This window comes from Periplaneta americana, chromosome 11 (genome assembly GCF_040183065.1).
Source record: "Periplaneta americana isolate PAMFEO1 chromosome 11, P.americana_PAMFEO1_priV1, whole genome shotgun sequence".
NCBI lineage: Eukaryota > Metazoa > Arthropoda > Insecta > Blattodea > Blattidae > Periplaneta > Periplaneta americana.
This window is the reverse complement of record NC_091127.1, coordinates 140,319,903-140,334,949: the sequence shown is the minus strand read 5'-3', so window position 1 is coordinate 140,334,949 and position 15,047 is coordinate 140,319,903. Positions and strand designations below refer to the sequence as shown.

At 34.9% G+C, this 15,047-nt stretch overlaps 1 long non-coding RNA gene and 1 other non-coding gene across 2 annotated transcripts in view; one reads left to right on the top strand and one right to left on the bottom strand.

Annotated features, from left to right (window-relative positions):
- Positions 1-15,047, bottom strand: part of LOC138708639 (uncharacterized) — a 1,278,266-nt gene that overhangs the window by 650,643 nt on the left and 612,576 nt on the right. The window lies entirely within an intron of this gene.
- TRNAT-CGU (transfer RNA threonine (anticodon CGU)) lies at positions 11,217-11,290 on the top strand. Its single transcript is given in 2 exon segments — positions 11,217-11,253; positions 11,257-11,290. It is a non-coding gene; the product is annotated as a tRNA-Thr (tRNA).

Genomic DNA, 15,047 nt, shown 5'->3' with positions numbered 1-15,047 from the left:
AAGTTCAAATATATTAACCTGTGTTCGAGGCTCGCAGACTGCTGATTCAGAAAATCCCATTAAGTATCCACTGAGCCATAGTACGTTTGAAAAGATCCCAGATGTGGAATTCGAAAAGAGTTTGAAAATATATGTTCCTGAGGAGTTAAATCAATGATTGAAAGAAAGAATGCTCACTGTGCATATTAATTCCATCAATCTAAAGTTGTTGGCATCCATGTTATCCCGTTGCTAGGATACGAGAACATCGCTGTACTTACAGCTGTAATGCTATCAGCCTGTAGACTGTCTTGACGGACAGCGTGGCCGTAATCCAGTCAGACATTCGTTTAGTAGATCGATAGCAGCTGACACACTCCACTGTCCTGTACAGGTGCTCCGATGGCTCCCAACAACTCAGAATTGACATGTTTGTGCAGTAAGTACTGGTGGGAATGTGCAATACGTACACAGAGACGTCAGTCATGTTATCTGTAACTTATCCCACCCAGGTTCTATTTCATTGCAATGAGCTTTAGATGATTCCCTCTAAAGGTAGATAGGTGAACAAGCAGACTGGATACTGGGTTCAAAACTGGTCATACACTGAAGACTTTATTCTTCCCCCTTATTTTCTATCCAATATTGAATTACGCTATCAGGTTCTGTTGTAGACAGTTACACAGCGAGAGATAAAACTCTCTGAAAAACAACACACAACTCATAGAATAGTAATAGTAACACACCTCAGGACAATAGTACACAGATTACTCTACATAATAATAATAATAATAATAATAATAATGATATTAATAATAATAATAATAAAAATGTTTTATTTTCGCGGGCAGAGTTAAGGCCATAAGGCCTTCTCTTCCACTCAACCAGCCTTAATCAGTACAATACATATTTAAATTACGAATATTTACACTACACTTAAAAGGTTCTCCAGCAATATTCTTCAGTTAAGTTAACGACTAATAGACTACATATTTATTTAAATTTAGATAAACCTATAAGGTAAAGCAGTAACTAAATTTATGAGCTAATTTAATTCAATCAATTATAATTAATTTGAGATTTGAAATAGCTAGTAAAATGATGAAAATTAATTTAATATAAGCTTACTAGAACTATGTTACAAGGAGAAAAAAAATAATATATATATATATATAAAATATATTTCTGTAATGAGAATATTAATGTAATTGCCATTAGAGGTTTTGTATATCTATTTAGAGAAATTAATGATAACAATAAGAATGGACAGATGTTAGTTTCATTATATGCAATAAATATTAATCAGCAGTTAATTTGTTAGGTAAGAATTTATGTAAATTTGACCTAAATTAAGTTATTGTCAAACAACCCCTTACATCACTCGGTAGCGAGTTCCAATTTCTAGCAACTGAAACTGTATAAGATGAAGAATGTAACGATGTCTTGTGGTAGCATATAATGAGTAAATTGTTATGATGAGACCTGGTACTTAGCTGATGATATGCGGATAAATTTTGAAAACGAGAAGCCAAATAGATTGGGGTAGCGGAGCGCAGAATTTGAAATAAGAGAACAAAAGAATGCAGGGCTTGTCGATCGCTTAGCCTTAGTCATACACATGAGCCAACAATACTACAATGAAGAAGTGAACACAATCAAATACATAGCACAAGAAAATGGTTACAATCCGAACATAAAAGACGACATCATAAGGAAGACAAAGCAAAAACTGAACAATCACAAAAACACAAAACACAACACAAACACAAGAACACAAGAAATACATCACACTAACATACGAAAACAAAAGCACACATAAGATCGCATCTTCATTCAGAAAGCAGAAATACTACATAGCATACAGAACAGAAAACACACTACAAAGACATCTCAACACACAAACAACACAAACAAATAAATACAACACACAGACGTATACAAACTCACAAGTTCTACATTGGACAGACAGGCAGAACATTTCAAACACGCTACAAAGAATACATTAAAACAATCACCAGAGGATACAATACATCTAGATATGCCGAACACAAAACTAATGCTAACCATACCTATAGTAACATAAATACAGACATGGAAATCCTTCACATACAATCCAAAAGCCAAAAACTCAACACACTAGAACAATACGAAATATTCAGACATACTAAAACACACCCTAATCAAATTCTCAACACACAGATCAATTTCAGAACAACTTACTATTTGACTCCACTTTTCAACACCCAAACACACTCCTACAACAGACAGCGATATCTAGATGACGCCAGGATCTAATAGGCTCCGATGATGGTGTACAGTATACACCGAAACAGCTGTAAGCCACATGTGCTTATATAATTAACACTAGTAAGTTTGCCGTTTATCAATCATTTGTATTTAAGTGTTAAAAGTAGTGTACCGCAAGATTCAAGATGGAATAATTTTTCGTTCCTTAATATCATCAAACTTCTTTCCCCTTCCAAATTAACCAAAATTTCAGTGCAAGTACAGAAAAAGCTTTCAATATTCTGCACTATAAACTTGTAGATCTGCTTGAAGTATAATTACATATTATATTGTAAGTATTTATTATTTCACTTTTTGAAATAAAACTCCTTTAGGCAGGGTACGATTCGAATTCTGTGAAATAAAATTGTGTTACGATTTCATAATCTGGCTTTAGGAAGGGAAGGTCATTCATATGTAACATTCAAAATAAAACATTTAATACAGGGACATCATTTTATTTTTACTTCAATTTTTATTGTACCTGAGTTTTTTAATGTACTTCACTCCCACTCCTACTAGTGAACTTCCACCTATCTTCCGCACAGAACCAAGTCATCTTACGGTCACAGTAAACAGTACTGAGTGAGTGAGTATAGTATGTTCCAGAAATATGGTCGTGTTTTCCAGTGAAAAAAGGACATTCATTATTTAATCATATTTTCGTACAGGTACTGTGCGTCCTTTTGATTACGCAGCATCCCAATTTTCCTCATCCGCTTCTGCTGGGTTGTCGTAGCCCTGTTTCAAAAATATTTCTGTTAGGTATTGGACATCTACGTAATATTATACAACTGTTTAAAATAACTTATGTAAAATGGACTCGTTAAGTAGTTAACTCTCACGTCATTTCCCCCTTTCTACGACCTTGAGACGGATAGTAGATAGCATGTCTGAGTAAATTTATCTGTGCGGATCGGGCAGAAGTGATGACAGAATTTACAGTACGTAAAATACTCTGTTATAGAGTACGTAAGAATTATTACAACATGTGTTACTAATACAAAGGACGAAACCGGAAATTGGAATTAGGTACAATGGGTTATAGTGCGATAATATGCACAAAAGAACTGAAGCCTCTATCGAAATGAACGGCCACCATTTTTAACAATTTGTTTAAATATCCAGATTTTAATGCACTGTCTACAATGTATGCTAATGTGCTACAAGACATTATAATATACACTGCATAATGAATACGTCCTCATGGGTAGCTCAGTTCGTGAGTAAAAACACGTATTGTTAATACAGTATTATATTTTTATCAAATAAAAACCTAACGAAAATGATCGAACTCAAAAACGTAGTATTTTCAAGTTTAAGTACATAAATGGATGCACTAATTTTCTTCCCTCGGAAGAGGTCGTGGAAGGGGATAATAAACAGTGCTTCCGGTTCTCAACTGTTAATCCAAAGGTACAGCCAGATTAATATTAGAAATGTTAGTAAAAACAAAATGATGTGCCTGTAGAAAAAAGGAGAGAATTTCAACCTACCTATGTACCTTTTGTTTCTGTATTATCAGAAAGCATATGACAGACTTGAAAGAACAAAACTATGGAGAGGTATTGGAATCGTATAACATACCTAATAATGTAATTAATGCTATCAAATCTAAGTTACGTAATTTAGCAGTTAAAATGCTGGCAATCTTTGAATCAACTTAGGTATGTCTACGAACAATTTTTTTCTAAAATGAACCTGATGAAAAATATTGCGCTTACAATTCCAACAGCCTATCATCTCGTACAGTACGATTATTTAGTCCTGACAGTCGCCGGAGATGTGCGCCTGGGTCAGGCGAGTCCATTTAGTTACGCCAAGGTGTGTTTGGGTTAGTCATTCGCTTGCCTTCGGAGCGATCGGATGTCATGCGTGCGGTAGAGCGGTATATTTCTAGTACAATTAAGCTGTACTGCGGTCCTTTATCTGTACAGACCGATTATTTAGTCCTGACAGCTCAGCGACGCGAAAGAGGGGAAGTAATAGGAGTAGTGGGGAGAACTCCGGAGTAGAGATCTGTGGTCTCTAAAGGAATGCAGTACAGATTAATTGTACTAGAAAGATGCAGCTCTTCCGCACGCATGACATCCAATCGCTCCGAAGGCAAGCGAGTGACTAATCCATACACCCCTTGGCGTGACTAAATGGACTCGCCTGATCCAGGCGCACATCGCCGGCGATTGTCAGGACTAAATAATCGTACTGTAACTGTTTTACGTTTATGTAGCAATAGTATTCATTCTAATATAGACAGGCTCGTCCTGACCAAAAGTATTTTTGTATTTATTCACACTGCAATGGGTATATACCCGGTGGCAGTGGTAACTAATTACACTCAATAATGACAATAATAAACTTATTAATTAAAAATACAATTAATAATAATACTAATATAATAGTAACAATGATTTATAATAATAATAATAATAATAATAATAATAATAATAATAATAATAATAACAGGGAACATCCTAAATTAAATGAAGTACGATCACTTAAAATAACATTTAAAGTAAATCCAATTTGTATCTTAAACCTAAGTTCGAACTAAAACCCACGAGTATGATATGTTCATATCTGCACAAGTACCTTTCAACACTACACTCATTTCGCTGTCAACTCACTCACTGCACTGGAACTACGACACATTTCACTGATTGTATCCTGATTTCACTAACACTTCAAAAACATTTCACTGTTCAAATACTTTGCACTGCCACTATAAACTATAAAGCTTCACTGACAGGAACACGTTTCACTTACACAACACACTTCACTGACATAACATAATTCTTCACTGATACAACACTTCAATAACAAAATATCATTTACACCCTTTAAATACTGTATATAATTACCGTCTATTAGTAATACACGATCCAGAGCGTGTAATGTGTTCTAAGCGATAGTGACCATATGCATCCTTATATTACATAATGTATTTGACTTTATTTGAAATGTTTAATGTACCATGGCATGCCGCATTAGTTTTGTACAGCATTAAAACCAAGTTCATGTGATGTAAACACGTCCGAAATATTGTGGAAGGTGTGAACTGGATCACATTTATCTCCCCTCCGTTATGCCTTTCCCTGGACTAAACGATTTATTTTAAAGGACAGTTCGACGACATCGTATTGTCTAGACAAAGGGGACGAAATCTCGATGATGAAATTGAAATGAGGAAAGATGTAACAGAGAAATAAAATTGGTACGCATGAATATATCGTATGAATTCAAGTTTGTTTTTGAGTAACAATGTGTATATGAAAGTAGATGGAGTTCTGCTTCTCTCTATATGCTACAACTCCATCAAGAGATTAGATTACTACAGTACATCGTGAGAGGTGCTTCGCAGACCTCATTTCTTTAAATCCCCTCCGGACTTACTCTTGCAAATGTTCTTTCCACTACTTCCAGTAAATCCTTGCCAAACTATCAATCACATTTCTGGGAACCAGGCAGTGACTGCAGGCACTGAAAATAATAGGCTGTGACCTGGAAGATCGCGAATTCAGAACTAGACGAACCAAACGCAACGATTTCTTTTCTTTCTTTTTTTTTTGTCTAGAACTGCAATCTCTGGAGTTCTCAAACCATGGGGTTCATTCTTTTTTAAGCGCAATGCGATGTTTCGAGGTAGAAATATTATGTTTATAAGTTTAATATCTTGATACAACTTTCGGAATGTTATAAATTATTGTGTTAACATAAATTGTTCCAAAATTTCGGAATAAGTTAGTAGATTAAACACTAGTGTAAAATGCAAAGGAAATAATGAAGTACAAGCTACAAATGAACAGCAAATTTTACGTAAAACGTCACTCTAACAAGTTGAATGCTGGCTAACCTTTTCGAGCTGTCTCCTTCCTTATTCGGTAGTTTAATATTGTTTTGAGGCAGTTAGTCTCGATATATTACTGAAGTCATAAGATAACATTTGATAAAATATGTTTTTTTAAGTTTTATTTTTTTTTCGAATAAATTTAATTTCTGCAAATTATTAGCCATCGTTGAAGCTTTGTAAAGAACATTTGTTCGTTAGCGTACTTTGAGTGGTTCACGAGATATTAGATGGATGGTGTTCGAGTAAACAGAGTTAAATCATTTTGTGTGCAAATGGAGTTTTGTTCCCCAGGTGAATAGATAAGTTAAATTTTAGTAGTAGTAGTAGTAGTAGTAGTAGTAGTAGTAGTAGTAGTAGTAGTGTATATTTAACTTGGTAGAGTTCTCTTCCCCTCTACCTGGGGATTACAAATACAATATTAAGAATACAATTACAATTAATATTAAATTTACAAATACAATAAAAATCGAAGTACTAATTGTTTACCTGATTAATAAAAGCTGTACAATTTATTATAGAAGATAAGAACAAAGAAAGATTTCTTTTGTTTTACTGAAGTACAAATTAAACCTAGGATAATAAAATTATATAGTGATGAAATCATCAGATATTGAAATATTTTATTCTAGAATAAGAGAATTATTTACAAGAAACCATGTCTTAACGAGTCTCAATTACTGACCAAGTGCCTAGTAAGTTTGCGTTTGAAATAAATTTTATTTTATTACAGGTAAGTGTGCAAAGAAAAAATAAAACAAGCCTTTTATGTGTTTTATTTGTGTAGAAAATTAGTTGCAACAAGGATCCGAAGTTTAATTTTCATTTTTATCTCATTTTTAAGACTTGTCTCCAATTACCCAAATATCATGGAAATAATTTTGATGGCGAGAGTTTGAAAGTCATAGGTTACTTTGACATAGGTACCATTTTGGTAGTGTTCAAGATTTTTATGATTCATTTTCTAGCGTTTACCCATATTCTTTACTTTTTAAATGATCTACAGGATGTTTTCGGGGTGGTGTTACAAACTTTCATGGATGATGGGGAAAGGCACATGTACCAATTTGAGATAAGGAACCCTCGTCCGGAAATGACTGAGTCGAAAGTTATAAGCAAAAATAGTTGTGTGGAAATGGAATTGTAATTCGGCACCGCGTGCCTTCCTTTCCTTAACCTTTGGAACAGTCGTGGAAAGATGGTATGGGACGGATGTCTCCTACGTGGGTACTTGTCCCGATACAATCTGTGAGCTTGTCTACTGTTCTCATTGGCTCATCCGTATTCGAAAATCAGGTCTGCATATTCCGCTCTCGTGTACTCCTCCATTTCACTAGGACTGATCGACTGGACACTGGAACTTGTACACATACACTGCTTTCTACAGACGTGTATATCAGGACCGACCATGTCCGTTACACATTACGCTATCTGCATTTCTTTAGTGTAGTTTCCTGTCCCCACCCCTCAGACAGCGCACTGAATGGAATATTGTAAGTAGACAACGTAAACAACGTCAGATGAATACAGTATGTGCAAGATGTACAGATAAATACACATAAATAAGGTGTAGAGAGGAATGAAATTATTCCATTTCCACACAATTATTTTTGCTTATAACTTTCGACTCAGTCATTTCCGGACCAGGGTTCCTTATCTCAAATTGATACATGTGCAATTCCCCATCTTCCCTGAAAGTTTGTAACACTAGTCCGGAAACACCCTGTATAATTCACTTCTCTAGTTGAAATGGGAACACTGTGAACTAAGTTGGAAACACGAAAGTCTGACTTCAAGCGCCGAAGTGACCCTTCTATGTGTCCCGAAATGTTAATATTTTTACGTCAAAAAGTCATGCTAGGCTACATTAAGTTGAATACTATATAGTCACGTTTGAAATATTGCCTATCACATAAGACCTATAATGTAAACAATTTGCTTACAGCTGAACAAAGTAAATTCTCAAAATAATTATGGAGAACTGAAAAATGACGGGAGAGTGAGAAAATGCAGTAGAAAGAGAAGTCAGGAAAGTCAATAAAAGAAGAATAAGCGGTGAACAAAATCAACATACCAGCTACACAAAACCTTACATCAATACTAAGTGGTCACGGGAAACTCAGATCTTATTACTACAGATTCAGAATTTCGGAAAGTCCAGGATGTCCTTGCGGAGAAGCTGACCAAACAGTCGATCATCATCTGTGGGATTGCCAAACCTTGAACCAACAGCGCAGTGTCTTCAAGGCAGCAACAAGGAGTGGAAGAAATTGGCCAATAAATTATAGGGACATCATAAAAGAGCATTTAAGGTCATTTTTGCACTATATTAACGCTATAAACTTTGAACAATCGTAAATATATGTCTCAGTTTTGTAACATGCGTATACACACTCAATAAGCAATATATTATAATCACTATAATCATAATTACTAAAAGTCTATATGCAAATAGAACTAGTTTCATTAACTGAAAGATGGTGATAGTGAAAATCCAATTACTAAAAGTGTATGTACAGGATGTTTCAAAAATACGGGGCATAATTTCAGGTATGTATTTCCAACATGTAGACAATCAAAATAGTTCATTACAACATGTGTCCGGAAATGCTTCATTTCCGAGTTATGGCCTTCACAACATTGAAATTCACCGGAACGCTTTTCTTTCCGCAGGTCGTTGTCATTACAGAAGATGTTCAAAATGTCCACCTCCTGCTTGAATACAGACCTCACATCGATGTCTCATTGACCTGCGAACACGATCCCAAACTCCAGGAGTATTGCGTATGTCCTCAGAACATGCCACAATTCGATTCCAACCCATCACCGTAAAAAACAGCTTGTTACGAATCCCTACGAACGCCTACACAACACTGAATGTAACCTTCGCCTCGGATGAATTGTCAGAGTGCCCTCTTAATGTCTCGTTTGACGGCAACGACCTGCGGAAAGAAAAACGTTCCGGTGAATGTCACTGTTGTGAAGGCCATAACTCGGAAATAAAGCATTTCCGGACACATGTTGTAATGAACTATTTTGAATGTCTACATGTGGAAAATACATACCTGAAATTATGCCCCGTATTTTTGAAACACCCTGTATATAAACAACGTAAATAGAACTAGTATCATTAACTCAAAGATAGTGATAGTGAACTTTCAACAGTGAATAACATAAAATAACATAATAACATAATGAATATCAACAAAATCACGAAGCAGTGAAACAAAAGACAATGGGAAACCAATGAACACATAAGTGATAAACAAATTTCAATAAACCATGTAATATGACTATACGTTATGGGGCATGGTGATAATTAAACGAAATTAAAAGAAAAGCGGCGAACAAAAATAGGTGGACAAGAAATAAAAAGAAATATGTAAGAGAAAGAGGAGGAAAAATAAAACAGAAAGAAGACTAAAAAAATCGCCTCGTTTAGCATTGAAGTCGCATTTCAAGGGAATCGCGTACTCTAATCACAGTCTAATATATACAGTCGCGAAGCTCAATACGTAGTAAATATGCAAACATTAGATAGTTGCTCACCACTAGGATCGCTAATATCGCCTCATTACAGGCAATGCAAAATAGAACCGTCACAGTCTATTGTTTCTAGCACCCTCAAAACTCAAGCTTCGTGACTGTATATAGTAGACTGTGCTCTTATCAATCCGTGAGAGAGAGACTACAAACAAAAAATAACGGCTAGAATAGGGAAATGTGTGTGATATTCTGTTTCAAGCCGCCCTGTGCCCGCTGTCACAAGCTGAGTCCTTAACGTACTCATCACTGTCGACGCTCGCTTGTTTTGAAATTGGATGAGTTCCCACAGGATTGCGGCCCTCAAGACTTTACTGTTCCGCCAAGTATAAAAATGGCCCTTGGCCAACTTTCCCGTTCGCAGAAAATGATTTAGTGGGCCGGGATAACGACCTGTGACATGCAGCGTGACCAATCTGCTGGAGTGCGGGAGGAAAGCAGCCCGTGGTTCGCGAAACTATGCATATTCTGACGTATATCTCTTCCAAAGCCACAAATAAAAACCTCGCAGTTCTTAATTTAGGTTTGTTCGTTTTGTAACTTCTGTTTTAGTGTACGTGCGTCATTTATCACATACATGTGGAAAATGGTCAATTCGACCTTTTAGGTAATAAGTTCTCTGAAATATGAGTAGTATATTGAGAACTTATTCCCATCACTCAACAGCAATTAGAAATTCATGTCCAATTCCTGTTTCTAAAGTATACAGTAAATTGTTGCGAAGAATTACGAATCACTGCCGTACGTCAGAATACAGTAGAGCGTCTCGTTTAGGCACAGTGAAAACGTAAAGAAAAGTGCAGGTAACGTGTGGGGGGATGACGAGCCGTACGATAAACACAAGGGATGCACAAGGTTTTAGTTCCAACATTTATGGCGGAGCATTAATTGAAATTATATTTTCCAAAAACACAAAACAAAAGAGCACAAATTGTATAACGTTATCATATACACATTTTAACAAACAAGCAATTGTAACGTTGAAATAATTTAATATAATAAATTAAATTTTGTTACTTATATGAAGTTGCTTTTCAAGCAGCAGTTTTTATGGTCATGAATTTCTTTCTCTGTATGACTAATTTCTGTGGCTGAATTAACAAAACTGGAGTATATTGGTCTGAAGTGACAACACTGTATCCTAAACATAATTATCCCTTCTTAAATTTCAATTTATTTTGGTAAGCACATAATTATATATTCTCAAAATTCAATTTATTCAGATAGAGTAGGCCTACATAATTATCACTTCTCTAAGTTTAATTTATTCAGAAGCAGTTCATAATTATCACTTCTCAAAGTTAAATTTATTCAGATACAGTACCTGAATAAATTGAAGTTAAGTGCGCAGTATATTCTCATAGCTGCAATGCATATGTCTGTACAGATTACTGCGCACTTAACTGCGGAATCCCGGCCAAACAAGTCACTAAGTGCGCTCCTAATATAATGGCAGTTGACATTGGACATATACGTACGTCAACATATATGTCTAACTTGGAGTCAGGCCACAAATGGAAACATTGAAGGAGGAAGGTTCGATCCGCTGCTGTGGATTGAATTCGGCGTAGCTCAGTGGTCAGAGCGCTTGGTACGTAGGAACCAAGAACCCGGGTTCGATCCCCGGCGCCGGAGCGAATTTTTCTCCTCAAATATTGTCAAAATACTGTAGTTTTTTTAATATGGCCACAGAAGACGGTGATATGTTAGTCATATAGAGAATGAAATTCATGACCGTAAGAAATGCTGGTTGAAAGCATCATCATATAAGTATCAAAATTTGATTTGTTATATTGAATTATTTCAACGTTACAATTGCTTCTTTGTTAAAATGTGTATATGATAACGTTATACAATTTGTATTCTTTTGTTTTGTGTGTTTTCGGAAAATATAATTTTCTATGAATGCTCCGCTATAAATGTTGTAACTAAAACCTTGTGCATCCCTCGTGTTCATCGTACGGCTCGTCCCCCCCCCCTCACGTTACCTGTACTGTGTCTATGTTTTCACTGTGCCTAAACGAGACGCTCTACTGTAGTAACAGTCTTACTTTATTAAAATTTAGCTGTATATATGATTTTCAAGCAAGAGAAGCTGTTCAAAGGTGGTTGAGAAGAAACAGGAAGAGTATTAAATATGTCGAAGAGAGAGAGAGAGAGAGAGAGAGAAATAACTCTTCCGGCCTTAATTAACGATGACCACGAGGATCCGGAAATTAATAGCAAATAAATAGAAGTAATTAAATATGATATTGTTATAAAATAAAATCTTATAAGATGACTATAAAATTATACTTATACATGAAAGATTTTATTTAAAATTAGCATATCCTTAATTAAGGCCTTCTGAGTGGTATAAATGAAACTATATAATCTGCAGGGAATCTTTAAGAATTTGCGAGATGATATTTTGAATTTCAAAAGATGATATTGATAATTGTTTTTAAAAAATTTATGTAAATTTTGGTAAAGAACTCCGAGCACCAAAAAATAAACCTGTCACTGACCAATGACCGAAAAATCTACTTGTAGGACAAGGAAATATATTTGTGCTAGATCGTGCGTATTTGCTTGGTTTCCGCACAAAACCAATCCGCGGAAAGTAAAATTCCACATTCAGTATTCCCAACCTAACACACATAACAATTTCCTTCTTCTTACCGCGTGACATATTGATTTTTCTGCTTTAGGCTTTTAACATATTACTTTTAGAGACGTTCAATATAGTAATAATTATAAATTGGAAACTTATCACTGCAATTTCACCTAAATTGCACTGTTAACTATTGTTTTTAAATATTTGCAAAAATTAAGTGAACTCTACAACTCCACTAAAGTTACTGGTGGTGGTGCTCCAGTGACTCTGAATAACTGCACAAATGTAACAATTAATTTCAATGTGCAGAATTAGATGTCAAAGATATTTTCCATTTCTAAACATCTCCTTGACCGGCAAAATTAAACTTGCCGATGTTATTACTGCAATACGTTATATAAATAATATTGTTAAAATATTAAAATGAAAAATAAATCATTACATAACCTTACCGTTTGTTTTAAGTTCGCATTTATAGACTGGGGGGGGGGGAAAGACAGACGTATATCACGGACTGCAGGAGTATAGTAAACACAGAAAACATTTTAAAGCAACAATGTTGAAGATAGATATTTTTTGTTTTGCAAATTTGCCGTCATTGAACAGAAACCAAGGTTGAGATTTCATTGCGACTAATTAGAAATTCCTCTTGCAGGTATGTAATACACGATCTTCGCACAAAATAATGTACGATACAGGAGCGGTATGTTTTCTTTCAATTCTCGGAAATTAAAAAAGCTCATTTACGTTTCGCTTTTTCAAACTTTTCCTCGAACGTGAAAACTTCAACATACCGCTCTTGTAACGCATATTACTATTTCGTGATAGGCCTATTTGTAATATTATGGCTAGTTTTTTCCCCCCATTTTGACAGTGATATTATATTTTCCTATTTCTATGGCCTTATTGTAACAAAATATATAAAAAAGAGGTGTAATTAATATTTTTTAAATTTTATTTCGTGATAATGGTAAGGTAATTTCATGAATTAAAGGAATACATAGTTATTTTATTTGAAATTACTGTATAATTATATCAATCCACAATTCTGTATTTAAACACTAAAGTAGCTACGGGCAGCAATAATACTACCAGTCGAAACTCTAATTTCAGCATAGCAGTAGGATTGATAATAGCATGAGCATTAGTTATAGAGATTTTTAATCGTAACAGGAGCGAGAGAGGGGCGGATAAAGGATTCTATCCCTCAAAGTGGTTGATGACGGTGATTACTTGGTAGGTAAGCGAGTTTCAACAGTGGTCCGTGCGTGCAGGAAGACATCAGTTCATGGTTACACTGCCCCCGTTATCGATCTCCCTGCACAAGTAACGAAAGGGCACGTACTCTCTTTTAGAGGCAATACGCCATGACCATGAACTGGCATTGTGTACTGTACACACCAGGGCTTACCTAAAGATGTAATTGAACAGCTCGCGGCAACAACACAACAAGGGCCATAACAAAGCCTCTAATTTGTTTCTATACTGTCGAGTGAAAAACTCTATTTTATGAGGCACAGTAAACATGTTGGGAAGTTGTTATATGCATTGGAATGGGAATAAAAGAAACTAAATCACATTAAAGTGGTTCTATTCACAAGCTCAGAAGAGAGCATTCAAAACGACAAAACAGACTAAGGCCCGGTATTATAAATACCGTTAATCTAAATATTAAGTTAAATATTAGTTAAACCCAACTCAGAATTTAATTCAACGCGCTGTATTGTATTGTATTTATTAACATTCCATGGTATTCATACATGCTTACAGCTAGAATATGGAACAAGTAAAAAAACTTAATACTATTATAAAGTCTTAATTTATAGTCACAGTCTAGATGAAATATATACAGACGAGATTTACAATATAGTCTAATAGTACAACACAAAGTTTTAGTATCAATTTCATGAAGTGTTATTGAATGTCATGAATTCACCTACAGAATAGAAGGCGTGAGAAATTAGGTACTTCTTTAATTTGGCCCTAAATAATTTTATGTTTTGAGTTCCATTTTATATCGATAGGGAGGCTATTAAAAATTTTTACTGTCATATAACGCACTCCTTTTTGATAGCACGATAGACTTGCCGATGGAGTATGAAAGTCATTTTTTGACGTGTATTTATGCTATCAACTGTTGAATTAGTTACAAAGTTTTCACGATTACATACGAGGAAGATTATTAATGAAAAGATATCCTGACAAACCATTGGCATTATTTGTAGTTTTTTGAAAATAGTCCTACACGACTCCCTAGATTTGGCACCTACTATTATTCTAATTACTCTTTTTTGTAATAGAAATATACTGTTACTATCTGTGGAATTTCCCCAGAATATTATTCCAAAACTCATTACCGAGTGGAAGTATGCAAAGTATATTGTTTTTAAGGTATTGATATTTACTATCTTTTGCATAGATCTAATAGTAAAACATGCTGAATTTAGTTTGGGGGTAATTTCTTTAATATGATTTTTCCAATTTAACACATTATCGATTTTTAAGCCAAGAAATTTGGTTGTTGTTTCTAATACGGATCTATTGTTAATTATTGCACCAGAAATTTGCGAGGTTGAATTTGAACAGGTTTTAAATTTAATTATGTTAGTTTTGTTACAATTTAATACCAATTTATTTGACTGAGAACCAGTCACATATTTTGAAGAGAATTTCCTCTGTTGCAGATTGGAATGTGTTGGAGTTATTGGCTGTAATTACTATACTTGTATCATCTGCATATAATATGGGATGACCACATCTTTTATGGGGGGGGGGGAAAGATCATTTACAAACACT